The 20,081-nt window shown below is 38.8% G+C and overlaps 1 pseudogene; it reads right to left on the bottom strand.

Annotated features, from left to right (window-relative positions):
* Positions 1-366: 366 nt before the first annotated feature.
* Positions 367-19,240, bottom strand: LOC100995905 (mitofusin-1-like; annotated as a pseudogene).
* Positions 19,241-20,081: the final 841 nt, after the last annotated feature.

Here is a 20,081-nt window from a genome sequence, read left to right as displayed (position 1 = left end):
ATAAAATTAAAAAGTGACTATTCCCAGGAAAGAAAGCATCAAAAACTAGTTTTGAGAAAGAAGATGAAAGGCTCAATCTCTAACTCCTGGATGCCAGGAAGCAGAGATTTTCAGAATCAAAAACAAATTAAGAGCTCACAGCCCCACCCCTCAAGGGTCACATAAGTTGGTGCTGTTGCTTGTAACTAATTCCAGATTTTAGTTTTTTCTTTACCCAAAATTAAAACTAAGGACACAATACTCTTCAAAAATACCAATACCCTGAGATACATCACTAACAGAATCTACATAGGGCTTTGCTATTTAGGTACAGTTAGTAAAATTCACATTTAAAGTCATTTCATAAAAATAACAATTGTCCCGATCTTACAAGTTTCATTTCCTCCTATCATGGTCACCAAAGCAATCTCTATTGCTAGGATTCTTCATCGCATGAAGGTAGAAACTGCTTAGTAAAATTCTCCAGCTCATATTCAAGTTGAACAGCTTTATTTCTTAAGAGCTTTAAATTGTTTTGTATTTTCTCCCACTGATCTATTTCTTTGGGTAATCTAGCAATTTCTTCTTCCAGTTGTCTTTGAGTAATATCAACTTGTTGGCACAGGCGAGCAAAAGTGGTAGCCATTTGTTGTTTTACTTGGTGGCTGCAGTTTGCACTTGTGGAGCTAGCAATCATCTTCAGTTTTCCAGTTGCATAGTTTACAAACTGCTGTTTAAAGGCTCTCTCCTTGGCATGGGTGGTCCAGGACAGTCTTTCATAAAGATACAAAGCTCCATACATAGTTAATGAAACAGATATGAGTTTCCAGCCTATAGTTTTCCAAATCATTCCTCCAACATTATCGATGCCCATAGAAGTTCTAGATGTAAGAGAAGCCAATCCTGTTACTAATGTAATCATGAGTTCTGCCTGTGATGCATTATCTGGCATTGCTGGACTGGTAGGAGCAGTGGGAGTAGAAGCTAAAGATCTAGGGAGCTGAAAGATAGGCTCTGATAATCCTAGGAGCACCATTTGAGCATTTCTAGGGCCCAAAAATTGAGGTACGAGGGAAGACCAGCCCAGGGAAAAATGAAACACAATATCCTCTTGAAAATTTGAACATAACTTGTGGTAATTTAGATTATAACTAAGATCAAATTTCTTGCAAGGGATCAGTGTATGTAGTTTATCCTATATACCAACTGGAAGTAATGGCTTCAAATTTTCAACAATTTCTTGCTGGAACTGAAGCACTAAGGTGTTTACTTCATTGGTGCATCAATCAGCCAAATTTCTTCCCATACCATCCTCTATATGCTTATTTAATTCACTTTTATATATTTTTAATACATCTGGAGTAGGATGAAACTGAACAAAATTCATCAACCAAAACAGACAGTTGACAAATTTCATCTGTCATTGCACATGACACTTTGCCACCTCCCCAGTAACCTCCCTGGTTTTTTTGTTAACATCCAGTGTTAAAAGGTTCATCTGGTTTCAGATAAAGTCCAGTCTATCAATTTGGTCTTCCTTCTCTTCCACTGCATAATGCCTTTTCTGTTCAGCTGCCATGTTTATTGAATCCATTGTTTTTTCACAGTAGCTAGTATCTGTTTAGCTCTGATAGTGTGCTGTTCAAACTTTGTTTTCACTGCTGACTGTGAGATACACTCCTCAAAGATTTGTTCAAAATTCTGAAATTCCTGTAATCTTGCCTGAAATCCTTCAGCAGGTGGCCCACATCTTCCATATATTCTGGCTCTGATGCAGAGGCATCCCAACGATTATTGAGAATGAAAATATTAGGCTTGGAAAGCCACTCATTCATGTTGTGAAAACATGTTTTTCCGTATTCGTTAGTGTTGATTCAGAGTTTGCAACCAAAACAAAGACATCAGCATCTAGGCAAAACTTATCAATCCAGCTATCCAGCTCTGTAGTAACATCTATGCCTGGACTGTCTACTAACACCAGGTAATCTCTCAAGAGGGCACATTTTGCTTTTGGCCAAAACACATGTACAAGACAGCCAGCTTTCAAGTTTTTGTCCATGTGAAGGGCATGGACCAGTTGATTAATTGTCTTTACACTCTTTTTTCATCTGATCCTTCTGTCATAAGATAGGATTTATCTCCATCGGTTCCTTCAACACTTAGGAAGCAGTTGGTTATATGGCCAATCCCACTAGTGAGAACTTTATCCCACAACATTGCATTGTTAACAGAGCTCTTCCCACTGCTTGGCCATGATATATTAATATAAGGTCCTTTACAATCTGGCTTTTGCTTACAAAGTCTCTACCCTCTTCTTTTGCTCAGTGGTTTCGTAGCACCTTAAATTTAACTACTTGAGTTCTCCAAACACACTGTGGTCTCTCTCCCCCTTTCTATTTATGGCTTTCTGCAAGAAATGGGCTTTTGGACCTTTTTCACATCCAAAGCTATACCTATTTCTCATTCTCAGTAGGACAGTTGAGTCATCACCTTCCCAGGAGGCTCTTCCTTCCTACTCCTGAAACTTTTTAAAATAGGAAATACCAGATTTGATTTTTAAAAGCTTCTTAAGTGTAGGAAGCCAAGCTAAGGATTCACCGTCAGACTTGTGCTTGTAATTCTTGTATGAATTGGGTGAATTCTCTTTTTTTAATATTTTTTTGAGACAGGGTCTCACTCTGTCACCCAGGCTGGAGTGCAGTGGCAAGATCACAGCTCACTGCAACTTTGACCTCCCTAGCTCAGGTGATTCTCCCACCTCAGCCTCCAGAGTAGCTGGGTTCACAGGTGCATGCCACCACACCTAACTAATTTTTATTTTTTGTAGAAACAGGGTTTTGCCATGTTGCCTAGGCTGGTCTCAAACTCCTGGGCTCAAGCAATCCACCGACCTTAGCCTCCCAAAGTGCTGGGATTACAGGCATGAGCCACCACACCCAGCTGAATTCTTCTCTTGTTAGAGTTGTCAAAATACCTTGAGGTTTCTGGACCTATCAGAAAGTGACATTCTTTAAATACTGAAAGGTCAGGAACCCTGTAGGGGAACATGTAGACAAGGTACCAGGCCAGTCTTTTTCCACATCTATTGGCTTTAAAGTCAATCTCAATTTCTCAAAGCAGTCTGGTCACATTCAAAAATATGATATTCCAGTCAAAGCCTTGGTAAAATAACCAGTGTCTCAATTGTATCCTGTCACAGAAGAAAACAGATTCTTATTGAACTTAGGCAGACAACTATATTGCCATAAAATAAGAATACTCATGAATAATTTGTGGATTCTAGATAAATCGGGTAAAGAGAAAGGTAAATGTCTCAGTTTTGTTAACAAAAGTATACATTACCCATTGATATAAGGTAAAAATAGCTTAAGAGGGAAAAAAATTCTTAACTCTGGAAAACAAAACCATAAAAAGAATTAGCAATGGTTCTAGCAAAAAGTCATAAAAATCATTTCAGTCCTTCATCAAGTTAGTCTCATGTAATTAATTCTTGTTCTGCTTAATGTTGGGTTACCAATTTTATGAATACAGCTTTTTAAATTAGAGTTTAAAAAAAATTTTTACCAAGTACAGTTGAATAATTTGAATGTCATAAGCAGAGTTCTGTATTTCAGAGTATCTGTCAGACCCTCTTCCATGAACCTCCTTGAAGACACAACACTTTAAGATTTACGAAGACCTTTTAGAAAAAGAGCATCAGAATACAGCAATTTACTAGGACATATCAGATTTTTTGAATCTCACACAATTTTGGAACACGTATTAATAACATCCCTATGAACATAATTCAAAGTTAAACACAATTTCTTATTGGACAATGATTTCCATTTGATTTTAACATACAAAATAAGCCTAATATGTTTTCTTGAACTCTCAGAGGATCTTTTTTTTTTTTTTTTTTTGAGATGGAGTCTTGCTCTGCTGCTCAGGCTGGAGTGAAGTGGCACGATCTCATTCACTGCAACCTCCGCCTCCCGGGTTCCAGAGATCCTCCTGCCTCAGCCTCCTGAGTAGCTGGAACTACAGGTGCATGCCACCATGCCCAGCTAATTTTTGTATTTTTTAGTAGAGACAGGGTTTAACCATATTGGCCAGGCTGGTATCAAACTCCTTCTCAGAGGATCTTTTAAAAATGTCTAAAAGTTTGTTTAAAGTCAAAAAGACTTAATTTAGAATTTTAAATTTCATTTTGGGAAGTTTGTCAAATATCAAAGATTTAAAACACTTGATATCAGAATAGGATCACAGGTCACTGTAAAATAATAGTCATTCATTTAGCCAAAGTGATAATAAAAAGGCTTCACAAAGCTAAAATCTTTTACTCTTTGACAGAAAACAGTTTTCTAAATAATCAAATGACCTAATAAAGACAGCATGAGGCAAACTCCTCTCTTTTTTGCAATTTACTTAAAAGTTGAACTAGTCTTTTACTGTTTCTTATTATTACTAAACAAAAATATTGTTCAAAAGAGAAAATCAAATTCTACCTTTGCGTTGGTCTATTATCAATACAAAGCTAATTTTACTAAAATTCTATAAACAAATTTATCCATTCTTAGACTGACCACATAAGATTTCCACAACTCTTTTATAAACTCTTACAAGTTTTTTTATTCTCTCTCTTTCCTCAACTTTCTATATCCATTCAGTTATATCTATAATTCTTTTTTATTCCTTTAACAAAAGCAACCTTTAAATCACCTTTAAACTAGACAAAGATTACTTTTCTTTGAAGAAAAAACACATTCACTTGTCTTTCTTATAAACTTTCTTACCAAAAACATCCTACTTTTCTTATGCAGTCTGTGTACAGAATTGTTTCTCTTATATCCAGTAATTTTAATTACATATATTAACTATAATTTTAACTTTCAGTAACCCAAATTTCTAGAGTAAAACATATGAGTTAAGTAATTTTAATGTTATATATATCAGGTGCAGAGCCCAAGACAGGGGACAGAGCTGTGAAGACAATGCCTGAAGGATCCGACCCTTCCCAGTATGGTCAAGGGGCACAGCTGGGCCAGAGAGGATGAGGCCATATTGGGCTTGGCTCTGCTCTGCAGCTTGTGGCCTAGGCACTGTGGACATACCTATGTCTTCCAGCTTCACCATGGCCACCTGTCTACACCCCAGTATTTAAAGGCTGAAAATAAAAGACTTTAAGTTCACAGAAAGATGTGTACAAGGTTTTAGGGAGGTCCATCACCCTCCCATTACAGCTTTAGCTCACAGACACATCAAGCAAGTCTCAAAATGATCACAGAAGCAAGACTTTTATGACCTTAAAATATCTAGTAGAGATGGCATACATTTGTTTGAGTGGTAGACTCAGGTGACTATATCTAAAATTCTGAAGACACTTCTATTTTATTTTACCAACAATTTTTAAAGTAGCTTTATTTACTAAAAATTACTGAAGTCACGTGAATTCAAAAAGCATATGGCCTAGTTATTTAATTTATAAGTACTCATTTATTTATAAGTAAATTTAGTATCATTTATTCAATGTACAAACCGACATGTACACATGTATACATAAAATACAAAGAATGTATAGCTTTGATTGTAAAATATTAGTCATGTGACAGGTGAAATTCACTAGTTTAAAAAGAAAGTTGGATTAAATTGTGCCTCTGTAAATGGAACAAGTTGAAGTTTATCTGTCCCACATGGCCAAAGCTTTTACTGAGTTTTAGAGAAAAGAGGGTAGAAAATTTACATCTCAAAGCACAGGAAGAGAATTTAAGCATTTTCAAGAAAGAGTTTGGGTGTGTTAGTGAGAGAAAGATTAAAAATGGATACCAATGTAACGCAAAATAAATAGGAATTAACCATAGGATTATACAGATGAGCCTAGGAAAATTCAGAAAGCTTTTCAAAATAACCAAATGCCAGAAAGCCATATTTTGAAGACTAATATTTTTAGATAGGTGGCTTCTAATTTAGTCTCTGTTTTTCAACTGGACCACTGAGCTCAGGGCAGAGCCCATTAAAGAATAGGGCCAACAAATCATTTGCACTTTCCACGACCTAACACTTATGTATGTGAAAAGCAGGAGCAGCTGGAAGGCAGAGCATCCAGATCCCCCAAAATCAAGGATCCCATCTTTACACTGAATCCCTTGTCCTCCAAAAGAGAGAAACACTACAGGACTGGGCTGCGCAAGGCTTCCACAGTGTACTTCGCTGCAAAGACATTTCCAGAAGGTGGTGGGAGACCCAATACTCATTAGCCCACTCTGTGATCAGCCCATTCACCACAGGAGTCATCCCTCAGTGGCAAATGTTCTCATGGCCTGCAAATGTGCAAACCACATTTTTAAAAAAATTTAAACATGCAAAAAAAAATAAATGAGTAGCCTGTGCAGTAATAACCATTCACTCTAAATAACCACTGTCAGCCACCTTCAAAACTGCAGCCCTTGCTAGTGACCCACCAGTCATCAAACACACATAGGTCAAGTTTTCTCTCACAGCATAAACTAATCCTTGGTACCCCCAAAAGCCAGAGAGACCAGGGAACTCAATGCAAAAGAGACCAGAGCTTGAGATCTGAAAGGAACCTGTCCATGACTCTTGGGACTCCACAAGGAAAACAGAAGATCTTAAAAAGGAGTTGTGTGGCACCTTTCTCTGTGCACCTTTTAATGGGGTTTTAGGGAGGCTAGAAGTCTCCTCTAGATTTTGTTATATGGAATTGAAGATGACAAAAAGGAAGGAGGAGGAGAAGTGGAAGGAAACGGAACAAGTCTTAGTGGAGCCAATTTGGGGAGCCAATTTTAAGTTTCCCAGAAAGACCAATGAAGCTTTACATTTTTTTCTCAGCAAAAATCATGCCAACAAGAAAGGGAGCAAACAGAAGGACCAAACATATCATTGAAAAGGAGATTTCAGTTGACTGAAAAAATTCCCCAAAACAGAATCTAAATTAGAAAAAGCAGAAAGGCCTTTAAAAATATTAGAGCCTGAAAATCCACTTTTAATTAAGCCGATTTCTGACTATAGTGTTCCTATAAAAAGGGTGTCTTTTCAAATATCTTATCAGATTTCATCCAGGAAAAACAGTCAATATTACTGGCTTTTGAACTTTTTTCCCCCAAAGGTGACTTTCAAATGACTCACCAAACCCGAAAAGCTTTAACCAAGCATATGACCTAACCAAGGACACATGAGGTATTTCCAAATGCAAAGTATTCCTCACAAGACCCAGAACCATCCCAAAGACAGCTCAAAGAAAGGACAGTTTTGCTAGCCACAAATGGGATACAACCCACATTTGTGTCCAGCAATATTCTCTAACATCTCAGCTTCTTAGCTGACTGTCTACACACAAAAGCTGACCATCCCATGTACCCACAGATGAAGGATTAAAAGAGAAAGTTGGTAAGACAGGAACTCAAAAGATGTTCATGGGAGGGGAGAGGATCAATAACAAATGAATACCCCAAAAAGTTAAGTCACATAAATATCAAACCAATTTTTCAATAAATGTTTCTTTTCCTGCGTTTAAGGGCTTACATCAGCAGAGACTGATTCCTTGACTGGGAATCGAACCTGGGCCCTGGCAGTGAGAGCATCAAATCCCAGCCCTAGACCATAGGGTAAAGTGTTTTTTTTTGGGGGGTGGGTGGGGGGAGGTAAATCCTGCATGGGCTCCAAAGCAGACAGTTTGAGCATACAAAATATTTTAACTTTGATTTAGGATTGCCCTTTAATTTAGTCAAGAAAATTTCTAAGGCTAGGCATGACACTATTATATGTCCTTTAAAAGAAATTTGATCCTCCCCTATATACAAATAAGGTAATTGTTTAGAATGAGAGATCTCTAAAAGGATCCATCTTTTGGCCACTGATGATTAGAATTTCCAATGGTATAATTATTCCAATAGCGACTCAATCCAATAACCCTCTTTATGGAAAGCCCAGGAGGAATTGCTCAGGTTTAGAATAAGTTTTTACCATATAAGCAAAGAGGGTGCCAAGAATGGCAGTGAAATGGAATAGCTAGGGCTAGGAGGGGGAGGGGACACAAGACAAAGACAAATAGAGAAGTGCTTGTTTCCAGATTTGTTTCATTTTTAGAAGCTTCTGGGTTTTTTCTAATTTAGTCTTTGAATTAATTTGGCATTGTTATCTTTTAGAGACACTAGTTTAGATTCCTAGAATCTTTCAGATGCCTTAAGATACCAAATTAAAGCAGACATCCTATTTAGGCTATTTGGTCTTTTCTTTTAGCCCTTCTAACTGTGGAAGAAAATGCATTGTGGAAATTCAAAAGATCACCAGGTTGGCCATTGTAATTCCAAATCACTTTCAGTTATATTTGTCCATCAAGAAAGACATTCACAAGATGAAGCATTGTAATTTTTGCACCAAGAAACCGAGATTCCTAGAAAGGGGTGACTCAGCACCTATACTCTTAGAAGCAAAAGCCCTCATGAATACTCACCACAAGGGGAAAATTTCCTTTGTGGACAGCTGGCAACAAAGAACACCCAATAAAGATATGAACCTCAAACCAAGTTAGGAGGGTCAGGGAAAAGAGGGGACTCACTAACAGAGTATGGAGCTGTCAGGGAGGTGATGGAACACAAGGAGTTCCTGCAGGTACAGTGCTCAAATCTGTGGCAGCACCAGAATGCATAGTAAGAGAGTAACATCATATCCCACTTCTGACACCATTTAACGTCAACCAAGAAGAGGCAAAAGAACTGAGTGCAACGCAGCAAGCATTTATTAGGGCCTTAGGAATTGCAATTTGGGAGACACAGATTCAGCGAGAAGCCAAATTATCTGCCAAAGGGAGGAAGCAGAGTAGCAATTTTTAAAAGGATGCTGAGGGTGATTACAGAAGTTGTTTTGAAAGTATCATTGGTGGAGGTGGCTGGCTTTGTAAATGAGCCTATAGTTCATTAGTTGTCACTGTTCAGGAGTTGCAGTACTGGCAAAATTCAGCTGTTTTCCAGGATGCTGTTGTTGTGGTGGTTTAGCCCAGTTCAAAGTTCAAGGCAAGTTCCTGTTTTGCAAGTTCACATGTTGTATAGGTAGTCCTTCTGAGAATGGCTTCCCAGCTCCATTTTAGAGCTCTGAAGCAGAGTGATACAATTTGTATATCACATTTCACATTAGCTACCCACTTTCACAGGAACTAATTCATTCCTGTGAGAGGAAGAACTCACCTCCACAGGAGGGCCTTAATCTCTTCATAAGGGATTCACCTTCATGATCCCGACACCTCCCACCAGGCCCCACCTCCTAACACATTGGAGATCAAATTTCAATATGAGTTTTGGCAGGGACACACCACATCCAAACTATTGCAAGTATATGTTATGCTAAGAATGTATTTGCCCCTCCTCTGTCCAGAAAAGCTTTTCAACATTGACTGAGAATGAAGGAACTAATGGTACCTTTGCTCCCTAATCCCTTGGTTTCTCATCTGGCTGCAGAAGGGGGTGGTGGTGGGCAAAGGTATTTTACTTTTTCCCACCACACCGATTGATAGGAAGGTCCATTATAGGAGTGATGAACTCAGTGCTTGCTGCCAAGTTATGTCTGTGGGTCCCACATACATTTTTCTAAGGGTCACAGGCATACAGATGTAGAAGATAGAAGTGCAAAATAAAGTTAGACCTCTGCTTGACAGCATATATCTAATGAAAAAAAATCTAAGATGAATCTAAACCTTATGAAAGCTTAAGGAAAACAAATATCTCCAAACCTATGTAAGTACTTGAAAATATGAGAGCATATATTTGTAATTCTGGGGTAGGGAATACTGTGTTACGCTTTCCATGAACATCAGAAGTTATAAACAAAAAAAAAAAAACGCCAAGCTGGAACAGATAAAAATCATAAAATAGCTGCACAGCTGTATTAGGGTTCTCCAGGGAAACAGGACCAATAGGATATAAATAGATAGCTAGATAGATAGAGATAGATGATCGATAGATAGAGATAGATGATTGACAGAGATATAGATAGATGATAGATAGATAGATAGATAGATAGATAGATAGATAGATAGATAGATAGATATAGATAAATAGATAAGAGGGAATTTATTACGGGAATTGGCTCACATGATTATGGAAGCCGAGAAGTTCCATGATCTGCCATCTGCAAGCTGGAGAAACAGGAGAGATGGTGGTGTGACTCAGGCTGAATCCAAAGTCCTGAGAACCAGAAGCTCCGATGTCCAAGGGCAGGAGAAGATGGATCTTCCAGCAGAAGAAGATAGAGTGAATTTTCCCTTACTCCACTTGTTTGTTCTCTCTGGACCCTCGATGGATTGGATGATGAGGGTGAGGGTGCATCTTCTTTACTGAATCTACTGACTCAAATGCTACTGTCTTCTAGAAACACCCTCAAAGACACACCCAGGATCAATGTTTTACCTGGGTATCTGGGTATTTAGCTATCTGGGTATCCCTTAACCTAGTCGCATTGACATAGAAAATTAATCATTACAATAGACAAAAGTATAAACAAAATAAAAAGGCAAGTGACAAAAAGGAGAAAATATTTATAACAGGTGACAAAGCATTAATATGCACTTTCTCTAAAGGTCTCCTACAAAAATCAATAAGAAATAAAAAAGAACTTCAATGGAAAAACAGGCAAAGGACATGAAATGGCAGTTCACAGATGAAGCACCACAAATGGTCATCCTCACTAATGCTTAATCTTGGTCATTTATTTATTCAACAAGTATTTAATGAGCAGCTACTACATGCCAAGCACTGTAATAGGTGCTCAGGATTCTGTCGTAAATGATATATACAAAATCCTCACCTTCTTGGAATTTACTTTCTGGTGGGTTTAGACAAATAGCAAAAATTAAGATACATAGTAGTGGTGAAAAGTGCTTTATAACAAAATAAATAAGCAAAGTAGGGGGATAGAGAGTGCTGAAGGATGTGCTATCTTAGAAAGGATAGGTAGAGAGGATCTCTTATTATATTACATTTTAGCAGAAAAGGACTGAAGTGTGAGGATGAGGCATGAAGGAAGATATCTGGTGGAACAGCCTTGTGAGTAGGGGCAAAGATCATAAGTAGGTGTCTTTCCTAGAGTGGTCCACATTCAGCAAAAAGGACAAGCAGCTGGAGTTGAGTGAGCATGAGAAAGATGAGGTCCAGAGAGTCAGCAGGGGCCAGACAGTGGGGACCTTGTAAGCCACTGAAAATACTTTACCTTTCATTTAAAATGAGATGGAAAGGCTTTGGGGGTTTTTGAGCAGAGGACTGACGTGATCTGAATCGTGTTTTTTAAAGAAACACTCTTGCTGTTATACTTGGAATAGACTGGGGTTGGGAACAGTTAGAATGGGATCAGGAAGATCATGTAGGAAGCTTGAACAATAATGCAGTCAAAAGATGATAGTGGTTTAAACCAGGCTGGTATTGGTGGAGGTAGTGAGAAGTGTCTGAATCTGTGGGTGTGACAGAAAGGGTGGAATCCAGGATGGTTCCATGTTTTTGGCCTGAGCAATTGGAAGAATGGAGTTGCCATTTTCAGAGATTGGATAGTGCATAGGTTGAGCAGATATGAGGATAAGATCAGTTCAGCTTGGACATGTTAATGCTCTCCTATCTTAAATATTATGGTTGTCCATATTTTAGTTCTACCTTTAAAAAATTTAGGATTTTGATTAAATTAAATTAGAGTTGTCAGGCGTTTGAGTAGGCAGTTGATTTACAGTATAAGTTTGGAGGTCATAACTGAAGCATACATTTAGGAGTTATATTTTCTAAAAATTAAAGGAATATAAACTAAAACACAATACTGTTTTTTCATTCATGAGTTTGGCAACTTCCTAAAAATTAATAAGTACAGTGTGGGTAAATGAGCACTCATATACATTTTGTGGGAGTATGAAATGGTAGAGCCTTTTTGGAGGGAAATTTCATGGTTTTAATCAAGATTTAAAATGTGCTTATCCTTTAATCCAGCAATTGCACTTCTAGAACTTTATCCTCTAGGTATGTTCTCACATGTGTGCAAAAATATGTGTACAAAGATGTTCAATGTCTCAGTGTGTAAGAAAAAATGGAGAAAAATTGGTATATCCAATGACAGAAATGGTTAAGTACCTTATTGTTTACTCAGCCTGGAGTATTAGATTTTTGTTGAAAAGACTGACCATGTGTCAGGTACCATGAGTCAGGTACTGTGTTAAGTGTTTTATGTCTTATCTCACTTAAATTAATTTTTTCTACCTTGATTTTCTTCTTTCTAGTCATGCATTCATTTATGTAATAATTTTTTGGGCACCTACTATGTGCCAGTACTGCCTACTTAATCCATAAAAATGGACTCACTTTCCCTGAACCCAAAGTTCCTAATCTCCAATGAAAGCTATGGCCCTTGTTCCCAGATAAGTATTTGTAAAATTTCCTTGAGGGAATCACAGACCACCCTCTGGAAGTTCCAGCAGTTCTATAGACCCAAGTCCAGATTCAGAATCTCTGTTCTGGAGCAATGATTCAAGGACACACAAAGGCAAGAGTGGGAGGTAGGGTGGGCCAGAAGGCCAGGGTATACAGAAATCTTTCGCAGGTCAGCTTCTGTTTGGAAAGTATTGGTTAAGTGCGGATTTTGCTGCCAGGATGTGAAGATGCTAGGAAGCTGGGGTCCCTTAGTGAATACTAATAGTGCAATGTGGGCCATACACTCCTATTACCCAGCATTCCCCTCTATCCTCTATTCCCTGCCGCCGTATCTCAGGCCTGGGCAGCTTAAGTGTCTCTCCATTCCCTCTTCAACTCCAGCCCTTACAAGGCCAAATGCAATTGGCTGTGAATCCAAGCCTTCTGCCCAAGTGGCTGGGAAGCCTCTCCCACAGCCTGGCAGTGGTGTTTTGCCATGAGTCCCTGTCTCCTGTTTTTTGTTTTTTTGTTTTCCTTCCCTGTGTATGTTTCCGTGGTAACAGTCAAGCAGGCTAGTAGGATAGCTGCCTGAGAAGCCACCAGGCTCTCACTCTCCGCTCACTCTCAATATTGATCAGTGCTTCAATTCAGCAAAGGACAGGCAACAGAAACCCATGGGTCAGTTCTTGTTCTCTAGTAGTAAGCATATATTGAGATAGAGTTAGGAGTCAAAGAGCTTTATTGGGGGATAGTTAATATCTGTGAAAGATCAAAAAGGAGGCAGTGTTGGGCAGGAAAGCATTCAGACCTTGATGTACATCTGACACTTGTGAAAGGAAAGAAGGACAAAAGCAGAATTAGGCAGGCTGTGATGTGGCTCTGACAAAGTCTCACCATATCCAAGAGAGAGCTGTGCAGCAAAGATGTCCCATGAGAAAAGCCCCACACTGGAATGAAATGGCCAGACTTGAGTACATTTAGTGTGCTCAGTCATTGACTACAGGCTGCCCTGGAAGACCATGGCATTGGTTCAAATATGGTGCAAAGCTTGCAGGTGCTACAGCTAGAAGTTCTCAGTTAACTTCCCTGCTCACAGATGAAAGGTATGTTCCTGCTTGAAGGGAGAATTGAGCAGTGTCCATAGCTGCCACAACGTCTAACTCTTTCTAACCACCAGCAAAAGGCCAGCATGGGTGTATATAAGCAGATCAGCATGAACGCAAGGTGTCACCTTGTGACACCTCTACGACAGGGAGTGCAACTTGGGCTAGTTCATTCTGCCCCACAAGGAGAAGGGGTGAGAGAAGCTCTCACCTGTGCTGTTGTATTTTTTCCTCCAGATATTAGCCCAAGCTTCACCTTCAGTTACTATATATAGATGCATACACGCACATATATTTGAATATGCTTCTACTCCATGTTTACCCAGTCAGGGGGATAAGGAAATAAGATGCTGTCAAGACATATGATGAGTAAACATATATATATGTGTGTGTGTATATATATACGTATATATACATATATATACGTGTGTATATATATATGTATATATACATATATACGTGTATATACACGTATATATACATATATATACGTGTATATATACGTATATATACATATATATACGTGTATATATACATATATATATATACACACTGGGTGTATGGGCAACTAAGTCTCCTTCGATTTTGGCTCTAAGCATGTACAACACAACAATTTTAATAATCACTACCATTTCTGAACTGCCTGTACTTCTAATATCAAGTGGTTAAGAATCAAAAAGGTCTAGTTTTGAATCCTGATTTTGCCAGTTAGTGACCTTGGACAAGTGACTATTTCTCTGAGTCTCGATTTCCTCGTTTGAAAAATGGTAATCATAAGAATACCTATTTCCTAAGGTTATTGTGAGGTCATCTCCCTTTTATAGATGAGGAAACAGAGGCCCTGGTAGATTAACAACTTGTTAAAGGATCACACAGCCTGCAACTGGCAGGTCTGAATTTCACCTCCAGGTCTGACTCCAGAGCCCAGACCCATTATCCCACACCACAATACTTCCTAGTTTTCCTAGGCTGCTGCTGAAGGGGCTCTGCAGGCTAACAGGAAGCAAGAAGCAGAAACAGGGTTTAGAGGTGTTCTCAGATCACTAGCGACTAGGTGAGAGAGCAGCAGTGGGATGCAAACCATTTATTCCAGCGAACAAAAGTCAAAATAATGCATAACTGGTGAGATATTTGGGTGGCTACATGTTGGGCTAATGTATATTTTCATGACAAATGATATATAGAGGTTTGCTTTCTGCAAGGTATAGTTTGAAAGGCACCAAAGGTCCCTCTGATCCTCAAATCAAACTCCTTCTGCTCCTAAAACACAAAGTATATGCCTGAAGTGCCAATGTTACCAGACAGGGGGTCCAGATCCAGACCCCAAAAGAGGGTTCTTGGATCTCACGCAATAAAGAATTCAAGATGAGCCCATAGAGTGAAAGCAAGTTTATTAGGAAAGTAAAGGAATAGAAGAATGGCTATTCCATAGGCAGAGCAGCCCTGAGGGCTGCTGATTGCCGATTTTTATGGTTATTTTTAAATTATATGCTAAACAAGGGGTAGATTATTCATGCCTCCCCTTTTTAGACCATATAAGGTAACTTCCTGACATTGCCATGGAATGTGTAAACTATCATGGCGCGAGTGTAGCAGTGAGGAGGACCAGAGATCATTCTTGTTGCCATCTTGATTTTGGTGGGTTTTGGCTGGCTTCTTTACTGCAAACTGTTTTATCAGTAAGGTCTTTATGACCTGTATCTTGTGCTGACCTCCTATCTCATCCTGTGACTTAGAATGCCTTAACCTCCTGGGAATGCAGCCCAGAAGGTTTCAGCCTCATTTTACCCAGTCCCTACTCATGATGGAGTTGCTCTGATTCAAATGCCTCTGACATATTTCCCCCCTCCCTTTTACAAGTGAACCCTTAATCCTAAGGGTTGTAGAGGGACAAAGATCCATCTTCTGTAACTTCTTCATGCTGAACAGAGGCAATGTTATTCCTACCTAACTACTGGGTCTCTTGTATTCAGGGTAGAAAGGAGCTCAGTCAGAAAGCCTTGGTATGGTGAGGGTCATTCATAATTCTTGAGTTCCAACAAAAGTGATATCTGGAAGATTAATAAGTGCTTAAGAAAATATTGAGTAAGCTTATCCTGCATTCCTACACAAAGAGTATAACAGCATTGTATTCCACAACAGTAAAGCAAAATAAATAAAATTATCCAAGTAAACTAAATTAGAAGGCTTTCCATGAGTGGAGCAACTGTTGGAACCAAGCTGATATGGGATCACTAGCTTATTCCAATGTGCCCAGAATTAGAATATTGATCCAGATTTTTACATTACCCATCCCTCTTGTTTCTTCTGAGCAGCAGCCAGAGATCACTGGTTGGTTCACAGGAATAAGCAGGGTTAGTCTAAATTGCAGGGAAAAAAACCTTAAAAACAACTGATGAGACTAGAATCTAAAAACAGGTGTACCACAGTTGTTGAAACATAATTTTTCTCTCTCCAGTTTCTCATTTTTTACTAAAGACAAATCATGGTATGACTGATTTGCTTTATTATACTTGCCCTGAATATTTGTATAAAGTGCAGCAAGAATAATTATTTTTCACATAGGCTTTTAAAATTGGCTTTGATGGAACTCTGTTCCATAGAAGGAATCTCAAATCAGACTTTTTTTTTTAAGCTGAGCCCAGCCATGGGGTTGTACTGTCAAATACCTGTGACTTGGGTAAATTTCTCTCCTCTTGAGGTCCCAAGATAACTTGAGGCTCCTGGGCCTGTCAGAAAGTGACATTCTTACCACAGGTTAGGAACTTACCACAGGTCAGGAACCCTGCACAGGGACTGTATAGACAAGGTATGAGGCCAGTTTTCCCAAGGGGCTCTGATTGGCTCTATAAGTCAAGTGTGATTCCTTAATGGAAAGCACATCATTCAAGTCAAAGCCTTCCTAAAATAACCAGTATCTCCAATTGTGTCTTGTTGTAAATGAAAACAGATGCTTATTGCACTTATGCAAATAAGTATATTGCCATAAGTTAAGAATACCCACAACTTAGTTTCCAAATTCTGGAGAAATTAGATAGAGCAAAACAAATATCCTCCAAATTTTGTTCACAGGAGTATATTTTACTCAATTGTTGAAAGCTGTTAATAGCTCAAAAGAAAAATTTCCTTGACTGTGAAAAACAAAACAAAGGATCAGCAACGTTTTAAGCAAAAAGTTAAAAAGATTACTTCAGTCTTCTATTAGTTCAGTCCATGCAGTTAAGTCCTGTTTTGCTTGATATCCATTAACATTTCAGCTCTCCATAAGAGTCCTGAAAGTTTTTTCTGCTATTCTAATGTCACAATCTCCAAAGTTATTAGAAACCTTCATTTAAGACCACCTGTTAGAGTTCTATAGTTGATTATAAAACCACCTTCTACAGAGGACCAAAACAAGACAATAGTCTATAGATGACAAAAAGTCTTATTAGTTAGGACAGCCACGATTAAAACCACAATTGACAAGGAAATTTTGGTTATTTCTGTGGCATACAACTATTTTACATAACAATGATGATTATTAATAACATACACTAAGTCATATTAGAATTATAGGAGTTTCTCATAATTTTGGAACACATACCAATAACATATTTACACAAATACAGCCCAAAGAAAGCCAAACATCATTTTATATTTGACAATGCTTCCTGCAGGATTTTTATACCAAATAAGACAAATTTCACTGTTGCACTAGTGTACTATTAATGTCAACCCCAATTCTTAATAAAACTTTGTAGACAAATTTATTCCATCTTAATCAGTTTGACCATAAGATTCCTACAAACTTTTTTTCCTCACCTCCTCAGCAAAGTGGATCATAAACCTTTTATAACCCTTTACAATTTTTGTGAAAGAGCAGTTCAGTGCTCTAAGAAAAACCTGTTGTGCTCTTATTCCAATGTTCAATTTACGGAAAAATTGAATACCTTTTTAAATTTTAGGCAATATGTTCACACAAAGAATTTTTTTTACAATTAATTTTTTGCAAATCTTCCACAACTTGCTCAAACTTGCAGTTTTATCCCAACTTAAAACAATCCTTTAACCCTCTAAACTTAGGCAAGAAATCCACATTCCTATGACTTCTTATAATCTTTTACCAAAAACACATTTCACTTTCCTTACATACCTTGCATGTAAAACTGTTTTTATTGCCCAAAGATTACTTAGGTCACATGAACTAAAAGGCATTACAGTTTTTACTTTTCTGATAAAATAAGAACTTATTATTTTTAAGCCAATTAATTAAAGCTCTTTCATATATAAATATCACAGACATAACACATATAAATACACAGACAGAAGAAGATCCAGTACTTGTAAGATTTTTCTTTTGCCAGTTTCTTAAATGGATTACTGGCTTAGGATGGAGCCCTTGGAGGAACAGGGCCAGGAAACAGGAAAGCATGAAGTTTTTAGGGCATAATAAGCAGGCACAGCTGGAAGGCAAAACAGATCCCCTCAAATTAAGGGTCCCATTTTTATACCAGATCCTGGATCCCCAAAAAGGGGGAATCAGCCCACCTCCCAAAACTATATTTCCTACCTAGTTATTACACACTAAAAGTCTCTCATAATGCAAAGTAATTTCTGATACCCCCAAAAGTTAAAAATGTCAGATAATGCAATGCAAAACAGAACAAAGCCTTAGATTTTGAGAGGGATCTATCCACTTTTAATTCCTGGGGTTTCATGAGGAAGACAGAGGTTTTTCCCCCAAGCAGGGTCTGTGGTGCCTCCTCTGCTTTTCCTGAGTCCCCACCTGTTAGAGCTAGAATATCTGCTTTTAATTAAGCTGACTTTTAACCACAGCACTCTAAAAAAAAGAGTCCTTTTAAAATTTAAAATTTTAAAATTAAAATGTATTACCCAACTTTTAGCCAGGCCAATCGGCTGATATTTTTGGCTTTTGAACTTTACCAAAAGTAACCTAATAGTTGCACTGAGAAAGTAAAATTCAAGACAGTTAGTGGAAGGAAAGAGAACCAACAAATGGCAAAGGTCACACAGATATTAAACCAGAAAGTACTCATTCCCTAAGCTGGGAATTGAACCCAGGCTGCTATTGTGATGGCAGAGACCAAGAGAAAGTACTGCCATGTGGTTACAAGGTTAATCTGCCAAGGACATTTTTCAACATGTGGTCTCTGGGCAAGATGGTCGCCCTGAGTAATAGAAAAGACAGGAAAGAGGAAGAGAGAGAGAGAAGCATTGCTTGCGGCAGGGTGGGGAAGGCGAGCATCTCACAGAGGCCCAAGAAAGATCCACCCATCCCAGCATGATTGAAAAGTTCAGGCAGCTGCTTGTCGGTTGCGAAGGGATCTTTTCCAGCAGTCTCATTAGCTCTCAAGTTTCCCCTTTTAGGGAGAAAAAAGCTCCCCATGTCCCATGGTCCCGTACATGCCTCATCCTGTCACCCACAGCCATCAGCAGACTGCAAGGTAGATTAATTCAGAGAATAGCCGTTAACATCCCATAGTGCCAAACCTGTTCTTAGCTGAGAGTACCTTTACTGAGAGGGTCCTCTAACCTCCTAAATCTTAGGAAGGACTCTAACCTTCCTAAATTGGGCCTCCAACCCAAGTTTGGTCAAGCGTCGTTGCCTTTTATTGAGAGGGCCCTTTAACCCTCTCTGTCTTAGGAGAGACTCTAACTCCCCTAAGTTGGGCCTCTAACCCAATCCCATCCTTTACCCAGGTATATGCACCTCACTTACCCAAAGTCGGCCAATTGGTGTGCACAGATGATTTTCCTTTTGGTCACGAGTTTCTTCAGTATCATCCCTTGGGGTTCACCAGAAAAATGTTACCAGAAAGGGCTCCCGATCCAGACCCCAAGAGAGGGTTCTTGCATCTTGAGCAAGAAAGATTTTGAGGGCAGTCCACAGAGTAAAGTGAAAGCATGTTTATTAAGAAAGTAAAGAAATAAAAAGAATGGCTACTGCATAGGCAGAGCAGCCCCAAGGGCTGCTGGTTGCCTATTTTTATGTTTAAAAAAATTATATGCTAAACAAGGAGTGGATTATTCATGCTTTCCCTTTTTAGACTATATAGGGTAACTTCCTGATGTTGCCATGGCATTTGTAAACTGTCATGGTGCTAGTGGGAGTGTAGCAATGAGGACGACCAGAGGTTACTCTTGTCACCATATTGGTTTTGGTGGGTTTTGGCCGCCTTTGTTAGTGCTACCTGTTTTATCAGCAAGGTCTTTATGACCTACATCTTGTGCTGACATCCTATCTCATCCTGTGACTTAGAATGCTTTAATCTCCTGGGAATGCAGCCCAGCAGGTTTCAGCCTCATTTTACCCAGCCACTGCTTAAGATGGAGTTGCTATGGTTCAAACGCTTCTGACACCAAGACTAATGAAATATTCCTTTCAGTTATGGTATTGTTCCAGATACTGCCAGCCAAAATGCAACAACCCCAAGATAAAAGCCTATTGCCTCCAAAGTAATGAGTTAACAGATTTAGCTCAAAAGGAGAGGGTGAGGCCTGAGGGATTTGAAAAGAGGGCAGGCTAGGTCTAGAGTCTACCACAGTGTGGGCCTTAGGAAGCATAGCAATATAGGGCCTGAGAAGGATGGGAGAAAGGGGCATGGAGGTAGGAAGTCTCCTAGTT

Source organism: Pan paniscus, chromosome X (genome assembly GCF_029289425.2).
Source record: "Pan paniscus chromosome X, NHGRI_mPanPan1-v2.0_pri, whole genome shotgun sequence".
NCBI classification, from domain to species: Eukaryota; Metazoa; Chordata; class Mammalia; order Primates; family Hominidae; genus Pan; species Pan paniscus.
The sequence above is the reverse complement of the archived record's forward strand: the minus strand, read 5'-3'. Positions and strand labels throughout refer to the sequence as shown.